The 15,681-nt window shown below is 47.1% G+C and overlaps 1 protein-coding gene across 4 annotated transcripts in view; it reads right to left on the bottom strand.

Annotated features, from left to right (window-relative positions):
- Positions 1-7,287, bottom strand: part of TRAK1 (trafficking kinesin protein 1) — a 213,430-nt gene extending 206,143 nt beyond the window's left edge. For 3 of the 4 annotated variants that reach the window (XM_074031791.1, XM_074031793.1, XM_074031794.1), the window contains exon 1: positions 6,809-7,287. The gene's annotated coding sequence lies outside the window, so the exon portion shown is untranslated. The remainder of the gene's footprint in view (positions 1-6,808) is intronic. The other variant, XM_074031796.1, reaches the window with a different exon arrangement.
- Positions 7,288-15,681: the final 8,394 nt, after the last annotated feature.

Here is a 15,681-nt window from a genome sequence, read left to right as displayed (position 1 = left end):
GTACTTATATACTTAGTTCATAGCAGTTTTATCCATGATAGTCCCCACTGGAAAAAAACCAAATGTCCATCAACAGATAAATGCATGAACAAATCATGATATAACCATAAAATGGAATCCTATTCCACACTAAAAAGGAATGAAGCACTAGTACATGCAACAAACAGATGAACATTGCAGACAAAACATTGAGCAAGACCAGACACAGAAGTACACATTATATGACTCCATTTACATGAAGTCCAAAACAGGCACAATCATCCTATGGTAATAGTGGTCACAAGAGTGGTTATCTACGAGGAGTTACTGGCAGTACAAGTGGTATATGGAAGTAAAATTAATGGAGCTAAGATAATTAAAGGTTCAATGTGTAAAAAATTAAAGGTTCTAGTTAACTTGTCAACCTTAGATGGTAATGCAACATGATATAAAATATTTGTTCCACAGAACACAGCAGCAACCAAAAGTCAGGCAGAAACCGAGACAGACAGGATCTCCCTCTCGTGAGCACTGTCCTCTTCCCACTGCTGTTCTCCAGCCAGAACAGGGCCACCTGGTTCTACCATGAATCTGGACCATCAGTCCCTTTGCCATGAACAGCTGAGCTGTCTTCAGTCACTCTCTCCCTGACTTTCTCATCACACTGAGGACAATCAATTCTTCTGGAGGTCAAAGGAATTTGTCTTCCCCACTCTTCAAGAAATATTTCCCAATGGACCTCAGACAAACATAAATTCAAGGGTAGTTTCTGCTCTCATTGTTTACCTGCTCCCCAAGGTCCAAATTCCTTACTCAATAATACAGGTGAGGCCAAACCACTTCTAACATTATAGGGAGACATTTTATCTTTGGTCACATCTCGAATCTCAAGCTGGAAATTATTTGATAGAAACCTATAAGAAAAGGAGGCAGCCTACACTAGAGGCTGTGTATCTAGAGTAGGTTGTATCATATCTGTTCCACATTTTGCAAAACTTAAAAACTGAGAGCTTACAGAATGTTAGCATTAAAAAAATCCAGACCCACAGCACATGTTGTTTATGTTAAAGAACTGCCTGGCCAGGTACAGTGGTTCATGCTTGTAATCCCCATACTTTGGGAGGCCAGGCAGAAAGATCGCTTGAGGTTAAGGCAGCCTGGGCAACATAGCAAGACCTCATCTTTACAAAAAAATTTAAGGAAAGAAAAGAAAATCAGCCAGGTGTGGCAGCACGCATGCTACTTGGGAAGCCAAAGCAGAAAGATGGCTTGAGTCCAGGAGTTCAAGGTTACAGTGAGCTATGATCATGCCACTGCACTTCAGCCCAGGCAACAAACGGAGATTCTATCCCTAATAAAAGAATTTTTTTATTGGACCAAAACAACCAGAGGAACTGATGGACAACTTCTAAAATCCCATGGTTCTCCATATGCATAAATGTTTTATCCCTGTAATCCTGGAGAGAGACAAAAAAAAAGTGAGATCCTATATTCCTATTCTAATTAATATGCTTTTTTCTTTCTTTCTTTCTTTCTTTTTTTTTTTAATACTCTGTTGCCAGGCTGGAGTGCAGTGGTGCAATCTTGGCTCAATGCAACCTCCCCTTCCCAGGTTCAAGCGATTCTCCTTCCTCAGCCTCCCGAGTAGCTGGGATTACAGGCGTCCGCCACCATGCCTGGCTAATTTTTGTATTTTTAATAGAGATAGGGTTTCACCATGTTGACCAGGATGGTCTTGATCTCCTGACCTCGCGATCCACCCACTTCAGCCTCCCAAAGTGTTGGGATTATAGGCATGAGCCACCATGCTCGGCCATTAATATGCATTTTTTTAAGTGACATAAATCAACCTGCATCTATGTAATGGAAGATAGGATTTGCTAATAGTTCATCTGTATTGACATAAATTAGTAGACAGTGACATCTTTTAATCAACATAATCATGTTATCTAGTAACTAATTCTAGTCATTAAGGAGGAATGCAGTAAGTGCTCTGAATAGTATGCTAAAGAGATACTTTTCAGAAAATGTTAAACCACTTAGTCCACAAGTTCAGTTATTTTCACTTACTTCTTAAAAGAAAAAAAAAAAGATTTTTAAAGTCACCTGAGTACCCACAGCATGGTCTTATTTAACATTCAAATGTGGATAACTTATACTGTGATGGAGCATCCTTGTCGATGTTAGTACAAAAATCCATTTCCTCTAGATAGATTATCCTCTGCTTCTGAATGTCCTGGAACTAGAAGAGACCCTAGAAATAATCCAGCTCCACAATTCCCAAACTGGGATTATGCTGGGGAGTCCCCAGAACCTCAGGGAAAACAAGGTACATTTTCCTTAAGAGCACTTTTTGACTCAGACAGCTTTTTTTTTTTTTTTTTTGGTGGGGTCTCACTGTCACCTAGGCTAGAGTACAATGGTGCAATAATGGCTCACTGCAGCCTCAACCTCCTGGGCTCAAGATTCTCCCACCGCAGCCTCCCTAGTAGCTGGAACTACAGGTGCACATCACCACACCTGGCTAATTTTTTCTTTTTTTTTTCTTTCCTTTTTCTTTTTTTTTTTTTTTTTTTTTTGTAACCATGAGGTCTCACTATGTTGCCCAGGCTGGTCTCAAACTCCTGGGCTCAAGTGATCCTCCCACCTCAGCATTCTAGGAAGGGCTATTCCCAGATTCACACCTGTTACATAGCAAGAACCTGTCTCTATTAAAAAAAAAAAAAAAAGTTTAAGGAAGTCCAAACAGGCTGTCTATAAGCACACTGCCTATGAGTTAGCCCTGCTCTGAAAGGAACAGTACTGTAAAATAAAAATAATAAATTTTGAAAACAAAAGAAGAAGTCCAAACAAGGATTTCAAGAGCTCCCCTCCCATCCCATTCCACCCTGTTCCACCTCAGGTGCGCTATTAACAATAATAATTAAATAAATTTCTCACTATAATGAATAATACTACACAGCCTTTCATAAAATGCCTATCAAAGCCTTTAAGCAGCTAAACATCATTGGTATTCTAAGTAACTCAGGAGACATCTAGTTTTATGCATATGTAATTATTTACTGTCTCTTCACTAAAACTGCACTTTTCAACACTGCAAGTGGCCTCCATTTAGATACATCTAAGAAGACAAGTCAGAATAGGGAATATTTGTTTGAAAAGAAGGGGGGAAAAGGAGGTGAGAAGCCAGAAGACCCATTCATTCAACAGTGTATCTGTCTAACAACAGTGTATCTCTATCCAAGAATAAAATAAAACCTAAGAACCCACATAAGCCCTTGGGTTCTATCTCCATCTTTTAAAAACAGCATCCTCTTGTCTTCCCCTACAAAAATCACAGTGCATGCCAAATATAGATAAGTTAAATAAATCTGAGTCCATTTTCTCTTTTTTTGTTGTTTTTTTTTTTTTTTTTTTTTTGAGACGGAGTCTCGCTCTGTCCCCCAGGCTAGAGTGCAGTGGCACAATCTCGGCTCACTGCAAGCTCCGACTCCCGGGTTCACGCCATTCTCCGGCCTCAGCCTCCCGATTAGCTGGGACTACAGGCGCCCGCCACTGTGCCCGGCTAATTTTTTCTATTTTTAGTAGAGACGGGGTTTCACCACGGTCTCGATCTCCTGACCTTGTGATCCGCCCGCCTCGGCCTCCCAAAGTGCTGGGATTACAGGCGTGAGCCACCGCGCCCGGCCCGTTGTTTTGTTTTTGAGACAAGAGTCTTACTCTGTCGCCCAGGCTGGAGTGCAATGGCGCAATCTCGGCCCACTGCAACCTCCACCTCCCAGGTTCGAGCAATTCTCCTGCCTCTGCCTCCCATGTAGCTGGGATTACAGACACATGCCGCCATGCCTGGCTAATTTTTTGTATTTTAGTAGAGACAGGGCTTCATCGTGTTGCCCAGGCTGGTCTTGAACTCCTGAGCTCAGGCAATCCACCTGCCTAGGCCTCCCAAAGTGCTAGAATTACAGGCGTGAGCCACCACAGCCGGTGATCAGAGTCCATTTTTTCATGGTAACTTTATTTTCAAGTTTATCAAACTTCCCAACCATACAGTGTTAAACTCTGGCATGCACAAAAGGCTTTACTGAAAATCTGCAACCCTCAGTGAGTTTAAATGACTGTTCGCCCTCCAACGCCTTTCTTGCTTAAGCCCCAAAGGGTAAAAAAAGAACTGCCCCTTGTAGAAAAACTGGCCACCTATCTGCTTACTCTCCTTGGCTCTCTTATGAGCTATATGGTGCAACAGAACAATCACATCTATAAAAACTCCGACAGCTGATGAAGAGGAGACCGCCCAAGGTCTGTTTTCTACCTTGGGAGCATGAAGTCAAGATGGGGAACCCAGATGGTTAATTCAAGAATCATCAAACAATTACAGAGGCCTACTATATACAAGGTCAGAGGCAGGGACTCAGAATGCAACGACAGGGACCAGAAGTGGTGGCTCGCGCCTGTAATCCCAGCACTTTGGGAGGTCATGGCCAGCAGATCCCTCGAGGCCAAGAGTTTGAGACCAGCCTGGCCAACATGGTGAAACCCCGTCTCTACTAAAAATACAAAAATTAGCTGGGCGTGGTGGCAGGTGCCTGTAATCCCAGCTACTCGAGAGGCTGAGGCTAGAGAATCGCTTGAACCGGGGAGGTGGAGGCCACAGTGAGCCAAGATCACACCACTGCACTCTAGCCTGGGTGACAGAGCAACACTCCGCCTCAAAGAATAAAAAACAAAAAAAACCAGAATGCAATAGAATGCATGACAGGAACAAAGTCCACTTAAGACAGCAAAACTTAAGGTGTTGTTAATTTGGAAAGTGAAAGTTTAAGAACTCCATTCAATGTGAATAGTGCTCTATTATTTTGAAAGCCCTTTTATTTTTACGTTTTTTGTTTTTGTTTTTGAGATAGGGTCTTGGTCTGTCGCCCTGGCTGAAGTGCAGTGATGCGATCTTGGCTCAATGAAACCTCTGCCTCCCGGATTCAAGCTATTCTCCTGCCTCACTCTCCTGAGTAGCTGGGATTACAGGTGCCCATCATCATGCCCAGCTAATTTTTGTATTTTCAGTAGAGACGGGGGTTTCACCATGTTGGCCTGGCTGGTCTCGAACTCCTGACCTTAAGCGATCCACCTGCCTCAGCCTCCCAAAGTGCTGGGAATACATGCGTGAGTCACCACGCCCGGCCCAAAGCTCTTCTATATTACCTGATTTAACCCTCACAATAAACCTATAAAACAACAATTACTATTATATGCTTTATTATCCCTGTTGGGGCTCAAAAAGGTTACCAAATTACAAACCCAATCATGTTGGAATGAGACCTGAAAACTCTCCCATGTTATTCAGTCAAACTTTTACAGACAGACACTTCCATTTAAAACGTTGTCTCCCAGAGAGGGGAAGAGCAGGACAGAGAGGTTAAGTAAGGTCACACAGCCAATAAAGAGAGAGGAGTTGGAATTTCAGTCCAAGTTTCCCACTCCAAGACCAAAGAGGAGAAGCAACACAGCCAGAGTGGAGACACCCTCAACCGAGCGCTGGGGATGGGAAACTGGTCCCTGGGGCATCAAACAGGAAACGGCTGGTGCTGGGGCCAAGCTGAAACCCAACTGTTGGCAAACTCGCAGCCCTGAGCCAAGGGCTTTAACCCGATTCAGCATCCCCCGGGCCCGGCTCAGCTCTCCAGCTGGCTTAGACTACACTGGCCTGGGAACCTCTACGACAAAGCTGAGGTCAAAGATCAAAGAGCAACCGAGTATGACCATTCCAAACCGAGAGACAAAAGGGAAGGCGCCATCTGTCACTCCAGGTCCAACTCTCCAAACCTACCAGTCAAGCTCCCAGCCCGTTGTCCCTTCACTCAATCTGGGGAGACCCTCCCCAGTGCAGACTGGCTCCAAGGCTAATCAGAGCTCAGTCTGAGCACCTTCCTCTTTGCTGCTCTTGTAGTTGGAAATTGGAAAGGACCCTGGAACTAGACTGCTTCCCTATGGTAACCTCCACTGCGCTTCCAGATAAACAAAAGACCCTCCAGAAAAGATTACCAGTCCCCAATACACACTCACAGATAGTACTGACAACGTTTACACATTTGAAGCAAATAAAGTTATAGTGAAGCGTATCAGAAAAAATATATATCAGCGGTCCAACGACGAATACTTTGAAGGCTGTCAAAGCGGACGCTAATTTCAGTGTCTGAACAAGTGCAGCCAAGGGTTCTAAAACAGGGAAGCTTAACGGGGAGGGGGCACCCAGCGTCAGCCTCAAGAGCGGGTCAACTTTTAACATCTTTCCTAAAACAACTTTGCAAAAGAAGAAACGATACAGTTCATTATATCTGTTTTTACCTGCAAGAGGTTGACCTTGGAGACTAGAAAAGAACTTTAAAAATCAAGTCAAGAAAGTGACAAAGTAAACTTGTTAACTCTGAGGATGCAAAGGAGGGCTCTAAAAGGCATCTTTCTGCTCTCTGACACGCTCAGATGATGTCATTTTCATCAAGTTTTGCGGGTGAGTGGGAATCGGGGTGCTGCCCGCGCTCTGGCCTGGCTCAGCTCCAGGCTCTTTGAAGGTCGCCTCACTGTCACCTCGGAGTGCCGGAGCGCGGAATCCAGGCCACGCGGCGTGGCCGACACGATGCCCTAGGGGCACTTTTCCGGGCTCCGAGGTCCTCCTGCAGGTGCGGCCGGCGCATTAGGAGGGCTGTCCCCGCAGGGTCCCGGCGCCCGGCCTCCCCGCCGCCACTATCTCAAGCGGACACTCCCGGAACACCCGTGTCCTTCCCCATCCCCCGGGCCCGAGGCGCAGGGGGCGCGGGTGAGCGGAACCCTGGCTTACCCGCAAGAGGGGCGCGGAGCGCAACCCGGCAGCAGGCGCGGTCCCCGGGGGCCTCGGTGGGGGCTTCCTCCGCGTTGTTCTCGGCCCGGCCCCGGCCGCCCGGCTGCTCCGGTTCCCTCCGCTGCAGCCGGCCGGGCGGCACGGGGGCACTCGCGGTGGTTCCGCTCCGGCGCCGCCGCCTCCTACTGCCCGCCTGCCGCCCTGGCGCTCCTGGGCTCGGAGTCCGGGGTTCGGAGACGCGGGGGTCGTCGGGGCGTTCGAGACTCTCGGGGACGCTAAGGCTGCACTCGGGCTCTCCCGCGCGCGGCCCCGCGCCGGGGGACGCCTCGCTCGAGGCGCGCGGGCGTCAAAGGCTCGGGGCGCGCGGGGGCGGCGGCCGGGTGGGCCCCGGGGCGGCGGGCAGGGGCGCTGCTGCGGACGCGGGCACTGATGCGGGCGCCGCGGCGCGGCCTCTCGCCATGGCTCCCCGGCGAGCGGGCGGCTCGCACCTCCCCTCCGCGCTGCCGTCACCGCCCGACGCGCGCCGAGCCCTCCCCCTTCCCAGCCCCGCCCGCCGCCCCGCGCCGCCACCTGCGGGCCGCCCTCCAGGATTCCCGCCGGCCACGTCCTAGTTGTCTGGAGCCGCGCCCCGCCTTCCTCGCCCGTGGCCGCCCCTGCACTTTTACCCACGCCGTGGAGCACAGAGAAGTATCCAGTAAAGACCTGGATCCGGAAAAGCTGATCACACCCCTCCTCGAGCGCTTATTTTCTTCTAGCACTTCTCGGGGTCCTTCCAGAGTCGGTCTAAGGGAAGGATGGGACCCCCGCGGCCCGGGGCGCTGATTGTGGTGAACACAGTGGAAGTGCAGGCGTTCTGTTCCTGCAGGGCGTGCTGTCTTCTAGCAAAGCTGCCCTTAGGCTTAAATGGAGAGAGGATGGAGCCGGGGACGGGGAGAAGGCTGGAGGGGATGGAACTGGCGTTTGGAGTAAGATGCCACCAAAGGATGACAGGCGGGGGTGTGGTGGACAGCAGAGCGGGCATTAGGAACCGATCCGATCCGGGAAGTAAGAGCTTACAAGCCATTCTGTTATGCAAATCACTTGTGGACGGTTTCACAGGGAACAACCCACATGATCTCATTTCCATTTGAGGCTACTGAGTCTACTTCTTCTTTTCTACCCAGGGGTCATAGAGGACATTGGGAAGACTTGAAGAAGACTCAGACCAGAACCAAAGGTGTAAGGAAACTAAACCCTACAAAAGCTGATTTCTCATACTGGCATAGACGACTTGAAGAGATCATCAAGTGTATAGTGAAGATTGGCTCAGGCAAGAATCATCCATGGATGCTTACTCTAGGGGGCTGTTACTGGCTGACAGATATTTGTCTGGGTTGATGTGTCTCCCCATAGATGGTTTAGATCTGTTAGTAGCAAGAGCGGAAATAGTAACTATACAAAGAGGCAGGCAGACAGCATCTTAACCCGGTGATCAAAATTTACATCGCCAGAAGCAGATGGATATCATGTCCACATCAGCTATGCAGTATTCCTGGGGACAATGCATAGCCTGAATCATGATGATGAAACATCAGACAAACCCAGAATGAGGAACATCTATTAAAAAGAGGAAGGGTCTGTATTATTCAAAACTGTCAATGTCATTAAAATCAAAAGAAAGCTTGGGAAATGTTCCAGATAAAAAGGTGCAAAAGAGTCAGGGCAACTAAATGCCATGCCTGATCCTAGACTTCATCCTGTGCTAGAGGAGGGGAAATACATCACGGACATTCCAGCTGACAAAATCAGACTCCATGTAAGAGATTAAAGTATTGGATCAATGTTAAATGTACCGATGTTGATAACTTCTACTATAATTATGTACAAGAATATCTAATTCTTAGGAAATACACACTGAAGTATCTTAAAAGGGTAAAGGTCATAATGTATGCAGCCTACCTTCAAATGATTCAGGGGAAAAAAAATCTTGATAGGAAAAAATGATAAAGCTGAGTGGGCAATAAAGGTAAGCTGCATATTATCAGTGAATCTGCATATAGGGTGTACTTGAACATTTCTGTAAGTTTGAACTTATTTCCAAATAAAAGGATTTGGAAAATCCATCAAGTTAGGGGATGAAATAAGGTGGGAAGAAGGCAGGTATGATATAAAAGGGCAACACAAGGGTTCCTTGTGACTTTGGAACTGTTAAACATCTTGAGTATGGTAGTACAGTGATAAAATTGTCTAGAACTTAACACACACACACAAATGAGTACAAGTAAAACTGGGAAAATCTGAATAAGATAGGTAAATTGTATCAACGTCAGTATCCTAGTTATGATATCATATTAAGCATTTGCAAATGTCATTGGGGGAAACTAGGCCGTGTGTGTGTGTGTGTGTGTGTGTGTGTGTGTATTCTTTTTTTTTTTTTCCCCAAGACAGAATTTTGCTCTTGTTGCCCAGCCTGGAGTGCAATGGTGCAATCTCGGTTCACTGCAACCTCTGCCTCCCAGGTTCAGGCAATTCTCCTGCCTCAGCCTCCTGAGTAGCTGGGATTACAGGCACACACCACCATGCTTGGCTAATTTTTGCATTTTTAGTAGGCATGGGGTTTCACTATGTTGGTCAGGCTGGTCTCAAGCTCCTGACCTCAGGTGATCCACCTGCCCCAGCCTCCCAAAGTGCTGGGATTACAGGTGTGAGCCACTGCGCCCGGCCCAAATATATTATTTCTTAGAACTGAATGTGAATCTACCATTATCTCAATACAATGGTTAATTACAAAAGAAATCATGTTTAATTACAAAAAAACCTGTATGTAAATGGGCATGCCCATCTGGGAGCCTGCCAGAGCAGATATGCTGGAGCTCTCATAGTGGATCTAGAATAGACATGGTGCTGTTACCAACAGTGAAGGCTTTCAAGAAAAAAAAAATTAGACTATTTGAAGTATAACTGACAGATCAGATTCCTTCCAGTTCTGTAATTTAAGAATCCTAGAGCTGGGGGTTCTTTGAGATCATCTAGTCCAACCTACTCATTTTCTGGAAACTGTGGGCAGAAAAGTCGTGCATGTCCACAGGAGCATCAAATTAGCGGTAGACCCGCAACTAGTGCTTGTCTGCCAAATATGTTCTACTTTCTTTGCACCTTTACCAGCTGTCTGTCACTCCCTATATCTACGAGATTCAGTTAAGGCTGGTAAAGAATTTTGAAGTCATTCATTCTTTGGAGTCCCTGACTTGTTCTGTAGTGCCAGATGACAGGCATGTTGATTCTGCCCCTGAGGAGTAGAGACCAGTTTTCCTCTCCTACTCCCAGCTTGGAGGAAGCAGATGGCAGGCGGGGCCCCAGTGACAGCCCCATTTCTGGGCCTGACTGAGCTGATGAGCTACTTGGAGCAGCTGCTGACCTGCTGCTGCTGGAAGTCAGTGGAACAGGAACCTGGGAGGGAAGCAGGATGGATACAACAAAGGAAAACAGTAATTGCCCTGGCAAGTCCTCCCTTTATCCAGCATCAGGCAGAAGTAGCTGCAACAGAGGCAACTGGCTCCCCTTGAGCCACAGATAGCCACTGTATTCTTTCCTTTCGTTGAATCAAATTGAAATTAATCTATGTTTACTTGTATTTGCCAGGCCCTCGTTAGTAACTGTGGGAAAATACAAAATAGAATATCTGATCCCTATCCATTAGGAACCCAAAATGCATCCAGGGACCCAAGGTGGAAATGTTGAAAGTGACCCAACAAAAGCAATTAAAAGGCTAGCTATATTAGCTGGGGTGCCCCCCAAAAGCAGCACTGGAGAAGGACTCATGGGCGGATACTTTCTTTTGGGAAATGATCCCATAGGATATGGTAGAAAAAGAAATTGAGACCAGAAAGAATGAAACAGGAAGGAAAGAAAGCCTATCCAAGGATATAAAATTTCTGTAAACAGGCCGGGCGCAGTGGCTCAAGCCTGTAATCCCAGCACTTTGGGAGGCCGAGACGGGCGGATCACGAGGTCAGGAGATCGAGACCATCCTGGCTAACACGGTGAAACCCCGTCTCTACTAAAAAAATACAAAAAACTAGCCGGGCGAGGCGGCGGGCGCCTGTAGTCCCAGCTACTCGGGAGGCTGAGGCAGGAGAATGGCGTAAACCCGGGGGGCGGAGCTTGCAGTGAGCTGAGATCCAGACACTGCACTCCAGCCCGGGCGACAGAGCCAGACTCCGTCTCAAAACAAAAACAAAAACAAAAACAAAAATTTCTGTAAACAACTGGAGCTTAGTCCCACTGAGGCCGCCTAAGGAACTGCACAAAAAAAATGTAAGACAGAGGAAATATTTAGCCACCAGTTCCTATCTCCCATTGGTCAACTTGATGCTGAGGCCAGGAGTGGTGGCTCACACCTGTAATCTCAGCATTTTGGGAGGCCAAGGTGGGTGGATCGCTTGAGCCTAGGAGTTCAAGGCCAGCCTAGGCACCATGGCAAGACCCCATCTCTACAAAAGAAAAATTTAAAAATTGGCTATGAAGGTATGAAGGTATTTGCCTGTAGTTCCAGTTACTCAAGAGGCTGAAGCGGGAGGATTGCATGAACCCCTGAACGCAAGACTGCAGTGACCTATAACTGAACCATGGCACTGCAGCCTGGGCAACAGAGCAAGACTCTGTCTCAAAAAAAAAAAAAAAAAAAAAAGTAGATGCTAAGCAAAAAAAGCGAACTAAGATACAACATGGGACATATATAAAAGACACCTGACACCAGCTTTATTCACTGCTGCAGTCCCAACACCAACAACAGTGCCTGACTCATAGATGCCCAGTCAATAGACACAGAAAGAATGATGTCTGGGTGCGGTGGCTCATGCCTGTAATCCCAGCATTTTGGGAGGCCAAGGCAGGCAGATCACTTGAGATGGATCACTTCAACTTCTGTTGAAGACCAGCCTGGCCAACACGGTGAAACCCCGTTTCTACTAAAAATAGAAAATTTCTCTATTGCCCAGGCTGGAGTGTATTAGTGCTATCTTGGTTCACTGCAACCCCCATCTCCTGGGTTCAAGCAATTCTCCTGCCTCAGCCTCCTGAGTAGCTGGGATTACAGGCATATGCCACCACATCCAGCTAATTTTTGTATTTTTAGTAGCGATGGGGTCTTACCACGTTGGCCAGGCTAGTCTCGAACTACTGGCCTCAAGTGATCTGCCCACCTCAGCCTTCCAAAGTGCTGGGATTACAGGCATGAGCCACCACGCCGGCCCCCCCCCCCACCTTTTTTTTCTTAGAGACGGTGTCTCGCTCACTGCGCCGGCCCCCCCATTTTTCTTTTTTCTTATAGATGGTGTCTCGCGCTGGCCCCCAGGCTGGAGTGCGGTGGTGCTGTGATCACTCACTGCAGCTTCAAACTCCTGGGCTCAAGCGATCATAGTGCCTCAGCCTCCCAGGTAGCTGAGACTACAGGTTCATGCCACCAAGCCCAGTTATTTATTTATTTTTATTTTTTGGTAGAGATTGGGGGGCACATGTCTCACTATGTTACACAGGCTGGTTTTGAACTCCTGACCTCATGTGATCCTACACCTTGGCCTCCCAAAGTGCTGGGATTGCAGGTGGGAGCCACCGTGCCAGCATAGAATGTTTTATGCCAGATTTTAATCTCATATTTATTGAGCACAGTTTGCACCAAGCACTGTGCTAAGTAGCACTGTGCTAAGTGCTGTATTTTTAAATTTTTATTTTATTATTCATTTATTTTTGAGACAGAGTCTTACTCTATTGCCCAGGCTGGAGTGCAGTGGCAAGATCTCAGCTTACTGCAACCTCGGCCTCCAGGGTTCAAGCAATCCTCTTGCCTCAGCCTCCTGAGTAACTGGGACTACAGGCGTGCGCCACTATGCCCAGCTATTTTTTGTATTTTTGGTAGAAATGGAGTTTCACCATGTTAGCCAGGCTGGTCTAGAACTCCTGACCTCAGGTGATACTCTTGCCTTGGCCTCCCAAAGTGCTAGGATTAAAGGTGTGAGCCACTGCACCCAGCCATGTGTTAAGTGCTTTAGTAACATCAGTTCCTTCATTCTCACAGCAACTCTATGAGACAGCTATTATCTGCAACTTATAGATAAGGAAATTGACCCTTGGATAAGTGAATTAACATATACAGTCATAAACTCTTGAAAAAGTCAGGCTGCTAGGCCCATAAGACTGATTAAACACTTTGCTTTTGTCTCTGCGAAGTAAAAGAGTCAACCTCAGTCTTGGGTAATGGGAAGAATGAAGAGGAGAGGCCTGGCATTGGAAAAGAATTCTAGGATTAAGACATGAGAGGCTGGGCATGGTGGCTCAAGCCTGTAATCCCACCACTTTGGGAGGCTGTGGCAGGTGGATTGCTTGAGCTCAGGAGCTCAAGACCAGCCTGAGCAACAGAGTGAAACCCCATCTCTATAAAAAATACAAAAAAATTAGTTGGGCATGGTGGCATGCACCTTTAGTCCCAGCTACTCAGGAAGCTGAGATGGGAGGATAGCTTGAGCCTGGGAGGCAGAGGTTGCAGTGAGCCAAGATCTCACCACTACACTCCAGCCTGGATGACAGAGCCAGACTCTGTCTCAAAAAAAAAAAAAAAAAAAAAAGACATGAAGACTTGTGTTTATAAACCAGACTTATTGTTTGTCGATTTTTTTAGACGTAAGAAAAAACATGGATTAATAACAATAACTTCTTTACAGCATCTGGTCTTTTGCCTTGAATCCATCTGCCTTCCTTAGATAAACCAGATACTATCATTCTTATGCTGTAAACTCTTCAATAACTCCCTAGTGACTTAGGGGTATAGCCCAAACTTTCACTCAGGGAACAGTATTCTTCACTGGCCCTCATCCATCTCTTTAGCCATCTGCTCCACCACCCTTTTCTCCAGCCATACTGAATTACTGGAATGCCCTCACTCAGGGGCCTAGAGCTCAAATGTCTACAGAGGCCAGGCAGGTAGCATCAGTAGTGTGTAAGGAGAAACAGGTAGGGAAAAGGCAACATGAAGTCTTATCTTCTCTCTTTTTTTTTTTTTTTGAGGTGGAGTCTCACTCTGTCGCCCAGGCCGTAGTGCAGTGGTGCGACCTTGGCTCACTGCAAGCTCTGCCTCCCGGGTTCACACCATTCTCCTGCCTCAGCCTCCCAAGTAGCTGGGACTACAGGCTAATTTTTTTTTTTTTTTTTTTTGAGACGGAGTCTCGCTCTGTCACCCGGGCTGGAGTGCAGTGGCCGGATCTCAGCTCACTGCAAGCTCCGCCTCCCGGGTTCACGCCATTCTCCTGCCTCAGCCTCCCGAGTAGCTGGGACTACAGGCGCCCGCCACCTCGCCCGGCTAGCTTTTTGTATTTTTTAGTAGAGACGGGGTTTCACCGTGTTAACCAGGATGGTCTCGATCTCCTGACCTTCTGATTTTTTGTATTTTTAATGGAGACAGAGTTTCACCGTGTTAGCCAGAATGGTCTCCATCTCCTGACCTCGTGATCCGCCCAGCTTGGCCTCCCAAAGTGCTGGGATTACAGGCGAGAGCCACCGCACCCAGCCTTCTCTGTCTTTATTGGGTAGCCACCTCTGAGCTCTAGCAGTTGTTCCAATGTCTAAATGCAAACCCAATGTTGTCTTATCGCCTAGATTTTCAAAAGAAGTCAGAAATCTGGATTGCAAATAAAATCTACCTGTTTTAGGCCAGGCGCAGTGGCTCACACCTATAATCCCAGCACTTTGGGAGGCCGAGGCAGGTGGATTGCTTTAGGTCAAGAGTTCAAAACCAGCCTGGTCAACATGGTGAAACCCCGTCTCTACTAAAAATACAAAAATTAGCTGGGCTTGGTGGTGCATGCCTGTAGTCCCAGCTACTCGGGAAGCTGAGGCAGGAGAATCACTTGAACCCAGGAGATGGAGGTTGTAGTGAGCTGAGATCACACCACTGCACTCTAGCCTGGGCAACAGAGTGAGACTCTGTCTCAAAAAAAAAAAATTATGACCTTGAATCTCAGGTGAGCTTTACTGCTGCTGAACAATTAATAATTCTCTAATCCAGTCATTCTCCCACTCTCCATGAAAACTACAACACATTTTTTCTTTTCATATCCAAGTTCTGACGACTCCTTCACCATCTTCACTGTCAGATGATGACTTTGTTTCTCATCTCACTGAGGAAATAGAAGGAATCAAATGAACTTGTTTTTGTTGTTGTTGTTGTTGTTTTACCGGAGTTTTGCTCCTGTTGCCCAGGCTGGAGTGCAATGGCGTGATCTTAGCTCACTGCAACCTCCACCTCCCAAGTTCAAGCGATTCTCCTGCCTCGGCCTCCCGAGTAGCTAGGATTACAGGCATGCGCCACCACGCCCAGCTAATTTTTTTGTTTGTTTTTTCAGTAGAGACAGGGTGTCTCCACGTTGGTCAGGCTGGTCTTGAACTCCCGACCTCAGGTGATCCGCCCTCCTCATCCTCCCACAGTGCTGGGATTACAGGTGTGAGCCACTGTGCCCAGCCCAAAAAAACTTTTACAAGCTCCTACCACTGTGTCTACCCACCTAGTTGTGACTGGGACCAAATCATCTACTGACCCTACTGAAATTAGTAATGAATTATCCCTGCTCCCATTAAAAGCTGACTCCTCCCATGTGAAGTAGACCCCATTCCTTCTCACCTACTACATTAGGGTGAATGGTGGTCCCCCAAAATGTATTTCAGGTCCTAATATCCAGAACCTATGAATGTGGCCTTATTTTGGGGAAAGGGACTTTGCAGATGTCATTAAGTTCTTTTTGTTGTTTTTTTGAGATGAAGTCTCACTGTGCCACCCAAGCTGGAATGCAGTGGCACGATCTTGGCTCACTGCAACCTCTGCCTCCCAGGTTCAAGCGATTCTC

The sequence above is a fragment of the Macaca fascicularis genome, chromosome 2, assembly GCF_037993035.2.
Source record: "Macaca fascicularis isolate 582-1 chromosome 2, T2T-MFA8v1.1".
NCBI lineage: Eukaryota > Metazoa > Chordata > Mammalia > Primates > Cercopithecidae > Macaca > Macaca fascicularis.
The sequence above is the reverse complement of the archived record's forward strand: the minus strand, read 5'-3'. Positions and strand labels throughout refer to the sequence as shown.